The sequence below is a fragment of the Hemitrygon akajei genome, chromosome 11 (assembly GCF_048418815.1).
Source record: "Hemitrygon akajei chromosome 11, sHemAka1.3, whole genome shotgun sequence".
Classification (NCBI taxonomy): Eukaryota; Metazoa; Chordata; class Chondrichthyes; order Myliobatiformes; family Dasyatidae; genus Hemitrygon; species Hemitrygon akajei.
The window spans coordinates 101,019,931-101,029,916 of NC_133134.1; the positions used below are offsets into that span (position 1 = coordinate 101,019,931).

General features: G+C 48.3%; 1 protein-coding gene and 1 long non-coding RNA gene across 8 annotated transcripts in view; both read right to left on the reverse strand.

Moving 5' to 3' along the window:
- Positions 1-1,742, reverse strand: part of LOC140735858 (brevican core protein-like) — a 40,266-nt gene extending 38,524 nt beyond the window's left edge. For 2 of the 7 annotated variants that reach the window (XM_073061403.1, XM_073061402.1), the window contains exon 1: positions 727-1,742. The gene's annotated coding sequence lies outside the window, so the exon portion shown is untranslated. The other 5 variants (XM_073061405.1, XM_073061407.1, XM_073061408.1 and 2 more) reach the window with 4 other exon arrangements.
- Positions 1,743-4,277: 2,535 nt separating this feature from the next.
- LOC140735865 (uncharacterized) lies at positions 4,278-8,323 on the reverse strand. The gene is made up of 2 exons (XR_012100824.1): positions 8,111-8,323; positions 4,278-8,044 (listed from the first exon to the last, which is right to left on the reverse strand). It is a non-coding gene; the product is annotated as an uncharacterized lncRNA (long non-coding RNA).
- Positions 8,324-9,986: the final 1,663 nt, after the last annotated feature.

Genomic DNA, 9,986 nt, shown 5'->3' on the forward strand with positions numbered 1-9,986 from the left:
AGTGGAATATGGGGGAGGATAGGTGAGGGGCTAAGGGGGAAGAGCGAAGGGGTTCGGGTGAGGTAGAGGAGAAGCTTAGGGTGAATAAGGGAGCTGCAGACGGGGAAAGGTGACGAGGGGAGAAGGTAAAGGAGGGAAGATGATTTGGAGGTGGAGGAGTTGGGGAATGACTGGTACGAGGGCAGAAGAGGAGTAGGAGATTTGTGGAGGATGGAGAGGAGGAGGAGGAGGAGGGGATGGCAGAGTAGGCAGGAGAGGGGAGGGAGAGCAGAGGGGTTAGAGAGGTGGAGTGCAGGTAGTGAGAGGGAAGAAGGTGAAGGGGAAAGAGAGGAGAGAGAAGGAAGAGAGGAAGGACAGAGACATGGAAAGAATGAGAAAGGGAAGGAGGGTGGAATGAGAAAAAGGAAGGGGAGGGGAAGGGGTGAGGTAATGAAGGAGAAAGGGAAGAAGAGAGAGGGAAAGAGGGAGAAGGGAAGGAGGGAAAGAAGGAAGGAACGGGATTAAGAGGGAGGAAAGAATGAGCGGGGGAAACTGCGAAGTCAGAGGTAGGAGATGTCACCTTGGGTTTCGCGGCCGTCGCAGGGTGTGCGGGTCTCTCTGCGGATGGAGCCGGCCTGGAGGTGACGAACTGCGGCCGGGACAGATCCCTGACAGTTTTCTCAGTCCAGAACCGACAGCGAGCCAGGCGGGAAGAGGGATCCGCGCCAACGAAAGAGCCCCACTCACCTTCCGTGTAGCTGCAAGACAGGCTCCGTCCGCGGACAATCGGTCCCTCTACCAGGGGCTCCCGTTCCGAGACTGCACCAACTTCACGCTGCTGCTAAAGTCCGGTGACTTTCTTGAAGATTCACATTCTTTACTGGAAACGGCTCGATTATTAAAGATAAACACTCAACTAACTGAAACAGACCCCGAATTAAACACCGGAATTCGCCAACAGAAAAAACAATATATATTTTTTTAATTCTCAGGTTTTCGAACGGTGCTTCTTTGTACGCGCATGCGCCGCTTGAGTCACTGCCTCTGCAGTAAATTCCCTTCGCCCGATTCGGAGGGGAGGGAGGGGGCAGAAGAGAGGAGGGGGAGGGTGTGGGATGGAAAGCGAGGGAGGGAGGGAAGGGAAAGTGAGAAAAAAGAGGGATGAGAGAGCAAGTGAGAGAGAACGAGAGGTAAATAGAGGATAGTGTTGAAAAAGGGAAGAGACAGAGGGGAGTGAGGAGGGCGAGAGAGATACGAAAAAAAGATGTGTAAGACGAAGAGCGAGAGACAAGAACACGAGAGAGGAGAGATTGAAGGAGAAGGGAGAGAGAATCAGAGGGGGAAGGGAAGGGGAAAAAAGAGGTGAGGTTCACAAAACAGACAGTTTGTCGATTTGGAGAGCAGCTTCTTGATATCACCCCCTTCGCACACACTGAGATGGGGTCAGAAAGAGGCCATTGAACCCCTCGAATCGGTTCTATCTTTCACTGGTTGGAAAGCGACCCATTCCCATCCCGGTCCGCGTTCTACCCGGTTTCCTAAAGATCTCTCAATAACCAGAAAGCGAAACTAACAGCGGCATAGCTTCTCATCGATGGTACTTGCGGAGACCCGTCAGGGAATCCTCCCCCAGACTAACAGTCGAGTCACCAAGTGCTACCCACTTACACAAATGCAACACTCAGGTGCAAACTCCACACAGACAGCACCGAGCAGAAGTCGGACTGGAACCAAAGCCTCTGATGTGACCAGACTGCTGCGGGGTGTGTGTGTGTGTATATATATATATATATACACACACACACGTACGTACGTATCCAGCAAATTATGCTAACGCTAGTCCTTTTAAGATAGTTATGAAAGTTTGAGGGGATGTCACCAAATTTCTACAAATGTATTAGAGGCTTTTTTGAGACGTTTGGATAGGCACATGAATCTAAAGAAGATGGAAGGATATGGACATGGTGTAGGTAGGAGGGATTAGTGCTTGGTGTTTTTGATTTGTTTTTTCGCTGGTATGGCACAGCATTGTGGACTGAATGGCCTGTTCCTGTGCTGTACTGTTCTATGTTCCATATATGAGTAGCATTCTAACTGGTTGTATCACAACCCTGAGTGGAGGCTCCAAACCACAGGATCAGAAAAAGTAGAAAAGGTTTGTAGACTCAGCCAACTCCACCATTGAGAACACCTTCAGAGGCGATGCCTCAGAAAAGGCAGCATTCCCCATTCACAATCCTCACCATCCAGGACATGCCCTCTTCTCAATGCTACCATCAGGGAGTACAGTAGTGATCACCCACATTTTAGAAACAACTTCTTCCCCTCTGCCATCAGATCTCTGAATGATACATGAACCCCAAAACACTACCTCACTATTCCTATTTTGCACTACGTATTTTAACTTAAAGTAAATTATATGTCTTGCACTGCATTGCTGCAGCAAACATCACATTTCCATAAGACATAGGAGCAGAAATAAGCCATTTGGCCTATCAAGTCTATTCTGCCATTCCATTATGGCTGTTTGATTTTCCCACTCAACCCCTCCTCAGCAATTTGTGGCAATGAATTCCACAGAATTCATCCTCCAACTAAAGAAATTACTCATCTCTGTTCTAAAGGGACTGAGTCTGAGTTTTTGTCCTCTGGTTCCAGATTCTCCCACTATTGGAAACATCCTCTCTACGTACACTCTATCTAGACTTTCAATATCTATTAGGTTTTAATGAGATCTCTCCTCATCTGTAGAGGCCCAGAGTCAGCAAACATATGAACCCTTTCATTCTCAAGATAATGCTCGTAAACCTTTTGGGCCCTCTCCAGTGCCAGCACATCCTTACTTAGTTATGGGACCTAAAACTGCTCACAATACTCTAAATGTGCTCTGACCAATGGCTTAAAACCTCAGCATTACACCCTTGCTTATATATTCTAGTCCACTCAAAATGAATGTTAACATTATATTTGCCTTCCTTAACACTCACTGCAAATTAACCTTTAGGGAATCCTGCATGACTCCCAAATCACTTTGCACCTCTGATTTTTAGATTTTCTTCCTGTTTAGAAGAGTTCAAACCTTTATTCCTTCTACCGAAGATTCACTTCCCACTGTCACTTCTTTGCCTATTCTCTTAATCTTCCCAAGTCCTTCTGCAGACTCCCTGCTTCTTCAACACTACCTGCCCCTCCACCAATCTTCATATCATCCACAAACTTGGCTCAAAACCATTAATTCCACCATCCAAATCATTGATATATAATGTGAAAAGTAGCTCAATATGGACCCCCGAGGAACACCCTAGTCACCGGCATCCAACCAAAAAAGGTCCTTTTATTTCTACTCTTTACTTCCTGCCAGTCAGCTCATCTTCTATCGATGCTAGTATCTTTCCTGCAATATCACAGGCTCTTATCTTGTTCGCCAGCCTCACATGCGACATCTTGTCAAAGCTTTCGGAATATCCAAATAAACAACATCTATTGGCTCTCCATCATCTATCTTGCCTGATATTTCCTCAGAGAATTCCCAACAGATTTGTAGGGCAAGTTTCCCCTTAGGGAAACCATGCCGACTTTGGCCTACTTTATCATATGCCTCCAAGTACCCTGAAATTTCTTCCTTAATGATGGACTCTAACCTCTGAAATCAGGCTAACTGGCCTATAATTTCCTTCTCGCCTCCCCTCCTTCTAAGACTGGAGTGATATTTACGATTTTCCAGTCCTCCAGAACCATTCCAGAATCTAGTTATTCACGAAAGATAGCCAATAAAGCATCCACAATCTCTTCAGCTCCCTCATTCAGCACCCTGGGGTGCAGTCCATCTGGCCAAGTTGACTTATCTAACTTCCAACCTATTAGCTTCTCCTTGCTAACAGCCACTTCTGCCCTCTGACACTCACGAATTTCTGGCATTCTGCTGGTGTGTTCACAATGAAGACTGACGAAAAATTCTTATTCAGTTAATCCACTACTTTTGACCAGTTAGGGTGATGGGCAGAGGAATGACTTAAGCGGCAGATGGCAGAGCATTGATGAGTGCTGAGGTACAGAGGGACTTGGGAATGCAAATACACAGTTCGCTGAAAGCAGCTGTGCATGTAGACATCGGTGTTAGGTCTGGAGATGATGTTATCTAGAAGGGTCCTTGGAAGTCAAGAATAAGGCAAAAAATCTTTCTGTCACAGCCGTTTCATTAGATGTCTATAGTAGTACGATCCGCACCGGCAGCTAGATAAGGCAAGAAGTAACAAAGGTACTTAGAGTCATAGAACAGTACAGCACAGAAACAGGCATTTTGAGCACATTTTCCTTTTATACTACAAATCAGGATGGTTTTAGTATAAAACCAGTGAATGAGCCATATTTCAGTGCCACAAAGAAACTACAATCATAGAATCAAATGTACTTCTAGTACAGGTGATTATAGAAACATACACTCAGTGGCCACTTTATGAGGTACACTTATTTCTTAATGCAAATATCTAATCAGCCAATTATGTGGCAGCAACTCAATGTATAAATGCATGCAGACATGGTCAAGAGGTTCAGTTGTTGTTCAGAACCAAACATCAGAATGAAGAAATGTGATCTAAGTTACTTTGACCATGAAATGCTTGTTGCTGTCAGACAGAGTGGTTTGAGTATCTCAGAAACTGCAATCTCCTGGGATTTTGACACACAACATCTCTAGGGTTTACAGAGAAATAGTGCAAGAAACTAAAAGCATCCAGTGAGCAGCAGTTCTTTGTGCAAAACCACCTTGGTAAGAAGAGCAGTCAGACTGATTCAAACTGACAGAAAGGCAACGTAACTCAAATAACCACACATTCCAACAGTGGTGTGGAGAAGAGCATCTCTGAATGCACATTGTGTTGAATCTTGAAGTGGATGGGCTACAGCAGCAGAAGATTACAAACATACATTCAATGTCCACTTTATTAGGTACGGCATCAACATTATGTGCTGTGTATGATGATGTGGGTGATTACGGTCACCAGGACCATGATCTTGGCAATTTTTTTCTACGTAAGTGGTTTGCCATTGCCTTCTTCTGGGCGGTGTCTTTATAAGACAGGTAACCACAGCCGCTATCAATACTCTTCAGAGTTTGTCTGTCTGGCGTCAGTGGATGCACAACTAGGACTTGTGATATGCACCAGCTACTCATATGACCATCAACAACCTGCTCCCATGGTTTCACGAGACCCAGATTGGGGGTTTAAACAGGCGCTATACCTTCTGCAAGCTAGCGGAGGGAAGGAGCGCCTTAGAACTCCTTTGATACAGATGTATCTCCACCCTCTAATACCTAATAAAGTGACCACTGAATGTATAAGTGGACAGCTATGGGTTGTGGTAGACGGTTATAGAGAGAAGGTTGGAAGAATGGGGTGAGAAAATAAACCAGTTGTGACTGAATGGCAGACTCGATGGGCTGAATGGCCACATTCTGCTCCTATATCTGATGGCCTTATGGTAGAGAAGGAAAGAACACAATGAAAACAATCTGGAACCTAGTTCAACAGTGGTGAGAAATAAACATGAGATTCTGGAAATCTTAAGCAAACCACAGAATGCTGGAGGAACTCAGAAGGTCAGGCAGCAGCTATTGAGGGAAATGAACATTTATCATTTTGAGCCAAGTCCCTTCATTAGAACTAGAAAGGAAGGGCCAGAAGCCAGGAGGAAATGAAGGCAGCGGTTTAAAACAAAAGCCTTTAGCACTCTGGTCTTTATCGGTCAGGGCATTGTTAGGTAACACAGTAAAACGGCTGTAAGGAACAGGTTTGTTACCTCATCCTTGACTTTTAAACTTTGGATCACGAAAACATCAGGATCCAACTGTATCAAAATCAGCATCACCCTGTTCTCTCTCACTTGTGATGTTGCAAGCTGCATTAATCTTTGGTCAGACTGTACTTGGAGTACTGTGTGCCGTTCTGGTCACCCCATTACCGGAGGGCTTTGGACACGGTGCAGATGTTCGACTGGACACTCTCCAAATTAGAGGGAACAAGACACTGGGGCTGTTTTCTCCGGAGTATCTGAGGCTGAGGGAAGACCAGATAGAATATGGAATTATGAAAGGCATAGACAGGGCAGACAGTCAGAATCTTTCTCGCAGGTTTGAAATATGAAGTGTGAGACAGGATGTACCTTAGGTGATGGGGGAAAGTTTAAAGATTTGCGGGGAAAGTAGTTTTTTTTTATTACACAGAATGGCAGGTGATGGAGGCATTTAAGAGGCACAAATAACAGTAAAAGAGGGGATGTGGAATGTGTACAGGCAGAAGATAGTTTTTTAATTTGGCATTGTGTTGCATCTCCAAAGCCCCCACCTCCTTGCTGTAATGCAGCAACCAGAATTGCACTGTACCCCAAATAAAGCCCAATATTCTGGGCCAAAGGACCTGTTCATGTTGTGTTCATTGTCTGTGGGGTGGCATGGTGGTGTAACGGTTAGTGTGATGCTTTACAGCAGCAATTACTGGGTTAAATTCTGCTGCTGTCTGTAAGGACTTCTCCCTGCAACTGTGTGGGTTTCCTCTGGGTACTCCGGTTTCTACCCAGATTCCAAAGACATACGAGTTAAAAGTTAATAAGTTGTGGCCATGTCTCGTTGACATCAGAAGCATGGTGACACTTGCAAGCTGCTCCCAGGAAATCCTCGGGCTGTTCTGGTTGTTCACTATGTTTTGATGTACATTTGACAATAAAGTTCCACACTCTCCACTGGAAAAGGCTGGCCTCACTTCTTTGCTGAAAATAAGCCACTGCCTGCTCTAATAGAGAACACAGGGGGCACCTTTATCACATAATCTCACCACCACTTTCACAAGGTCAAAGCAGTGACACTCTGATCCCACGAACATAGAAATTGCAACACAATCGTGGGATTGATAAATATAAGTACTGATGCTTATGTCTGAAAGCACATAACACTGAAAGGTTTCTTGGCTTTGGCTTCTGGGCACTGAAGCGAAGCCTCTGCTGAATGCTTCACTGTGTTGCTGTGAGCTGGCTGCCTTTACACTCTCTCATCATGGGCCAGAGTGCAGGCAGATGCTGCCAAGATGCCGGTGAGCCAGGACGTGAAGTCACCTCCAAGATCCTCCAGGAAGGAGGGAACCCAGCGGGGGTGAATTCTTCTCTTTTCATTATTCTTTCTGCTGCCCACCATTGCTTTCTACACACCTGTCACTCTGGGTCCGCGACAGATTTCAGTTTCAGAGGGAGGGCTGAGATTCTTGTGAATAGTTTTAATGTGGATCACGCACTGACTGGGCTTGGAAACAGGACAGGACAGACAACACTGGTTTTAGAGACATATTCTTAGCTTAACAGAAAGACACAGTGACTAACCTCCACATTGCCTGTGAGAGGTCTTTGTATCTGGTAGCCACTGGTTCACACACAGAAAGGAATGAATTATTGAGTCAGGGTAAAGATAGTGGGTAGGAGAGGGGTAATATTCCACTAGCATGCTTCCACACTGAGTCCCAAAGCAAGACAGTCCTGGGCCAAGGGCGACTGCTGGGAGACAAATGACATATGGAGCTAAGCTCCATACCGCCATACAGCAAGATCTCACAAGAGGTCTGTTTGTAATTGCAGACAGACAGTTGGGACAATTCATTGGCTCATTTTCTGAACAGCCTGAGGGGACAGACAGAGTTTAACCAAATTAAAGGATGGCACTCCTGTAGTGCTCTCCACAACATTGCACACCTCGCTCAGTACTGCCCTCCCCAGTGTGACACTCCATCAGTACCACCCCTTCCACAGAGACCCTCCCTCAGTACCACCCCTTCCACAGAGACCCTCCCTCAGTACCACCTCTCGCAGTGTGACCATCCCTCAGTACAACCTCTCCCAGTGTGATGCTCCCTCAGAACCACCTCTCCCACAGTGACACTCTCCCTCAGAACCACCTCTCCCCCAGTGACACTCTCCCTCAGTACCACCTCTCGCAGTGTGACCGTCCCTCAGTACCACCTCTCCCACAGTGACACTCTCCCTCAGTACAATCTCTCCCAGTGTGATGCTCCCTCAGTACCACCTCTCCCACAGTGACACTCTCCCTCAGTACCACCTCTCCCCCAGTGACACTCTCCCTCAGAACCACCTCTCCCACAGTGACACTCTCCCTCAGTACCACCTCTCGCAGTGTGACCGTCCCTCAGTACAACCTCTCCCAGTGTGACGCTCCCTCAGAACCACCTCTCCCAGTGACACTCTCCCTCAGTACCACCTCTCCCCCAGTGACACTCTCCCTCAGAACCACCTCTCCCACAGTGACACTCTCCCTCAGTACCACCTCTCCCCCAGTGACACTCTCCCTCAGAACCACCTCTCCCACAGTGACACTCTCCCTCAGTACCACCTCTCCCCCAGTGACACTCTCCCTCAGTACCACCTCTCGCAGTGTGACCGTCCCTCAGTACAACCTCTCCCAGTGTGATGCTCCCTCAGTACCACCTCTCCCACAGTGACACTCTCCCTTAATACTGCCCCTCCCTCAGAACCACCTCTCCCCCAGTGCAATTCTCCCTAAGTATCGCCCCTCCTTGTAACATCAACCGTGATCCATGTGTGCCACGTGTGCCTCTGCCGTCAGGCTCAAATCCTGAACCTGCTGACACTGAGAGGTGAGGAGGTTGTTTAGGTGAGTAAAGGAGAGAGAAAGAGTGAGAAAAATATGGAAAGAATGAAGTATACTGTGAGGGAGAGAGGGTGGGACAGAGAGAGTGGGGTGGAACAGTGAAGAGTGTGGGTGGGGTTGAGAGGGGGAAGATATGAGGGGGTGGGGAGAAGGTGGAATACTGAACAGTGTGAGTGAGTAAGAGGTGGTATAGAAGGGGACATGTGAGAGGGTAGTAAGGGAGAGAGGAGAAAGTTAGGTAGAGGTGAGAAGGGAATGTTGAAATTAAAAGAGATGCTGAGAGGGTTTCATTCAGGATGATGGGAGGGGGTATGTACAGCTTGGTGGATGGGGAGGGAGAAGGGATGGGATGGTGGGAGGGAGAAGGGATGGGATGGTGGGAGGGTGGAAGGATGGGATGGTTGGGGGGGGATGGATGGGATGGTGAGGGTGGAGGGACGAGACGGTGAGGGTGGAGGGATGAGACGGTGGGGGGGCAGGGACGGGAAGGTGGGAGGGAGGAGGGATGGGATGTTGGGAGGGGGGGAGGGATGGGATGGTGGGAGGGGGGAGTGACGGGGTGGAGTGATGGGATGGTGGGGGTGGAGTGACGATGGGAGGGGGGACGGGATGGTGGGGGCAGGGACAGGATGGTGCGAGATGGGAGTGGGAGGGATGGGGTGGGGGGGGTGGAGTGACGGGATGGTGAGGGGGGAGGGACGGGGGGGACGGGATGGTGGGGGCAGGGACAGGACGGTGCGAGATGGGAGGGGGAGGGATGGGGTGGGGGGGTGGAGTGACGGGATGGTGATGGGGGAGGGACGGGGGGGACGGGATGGTGGGGGGCAGGGACAGGATGGTGCGAGAGGGGAGGGACAGGATGGTGGGAGGTGGATTCCCTGCAGTCAGAAGTGCCCAGAGAGCAACAGATATCAGACACTACATCCGATGCAGGAATGCCAAACTGCTGGGTTACTGACTGAGATAGCTTAGTGGTTCCTACTAGAATAGGAATGACAATCCTATTTTTAGAAGAACTGTGTCAGCTCGATGACCCAGATTCAGAAAACCTGTCAGATCCTTTGGTCTTCTCCTCTTGAGCCAGACCCTGGCACAGCTCGTTCATCCACAAGCTCTCCACAAACCTCATCAAAACTGTGAATCTGAGGGTCTCCTGGTTAGTATACCTTCCAAACCGTTCCCTCACCCTGAAACTCCACTCACCTCCCCCACCCTGTGACAAACAGAGAGTGAGCTGTGCTGGGGGGGGGGGGGGGGGGGGGGGGGGGAGTCTCCATCACTTCCCAGAAACCACCTTGTTCCCAACCTACAGTCCCAGTGAAAAACACAGCAGGAACAA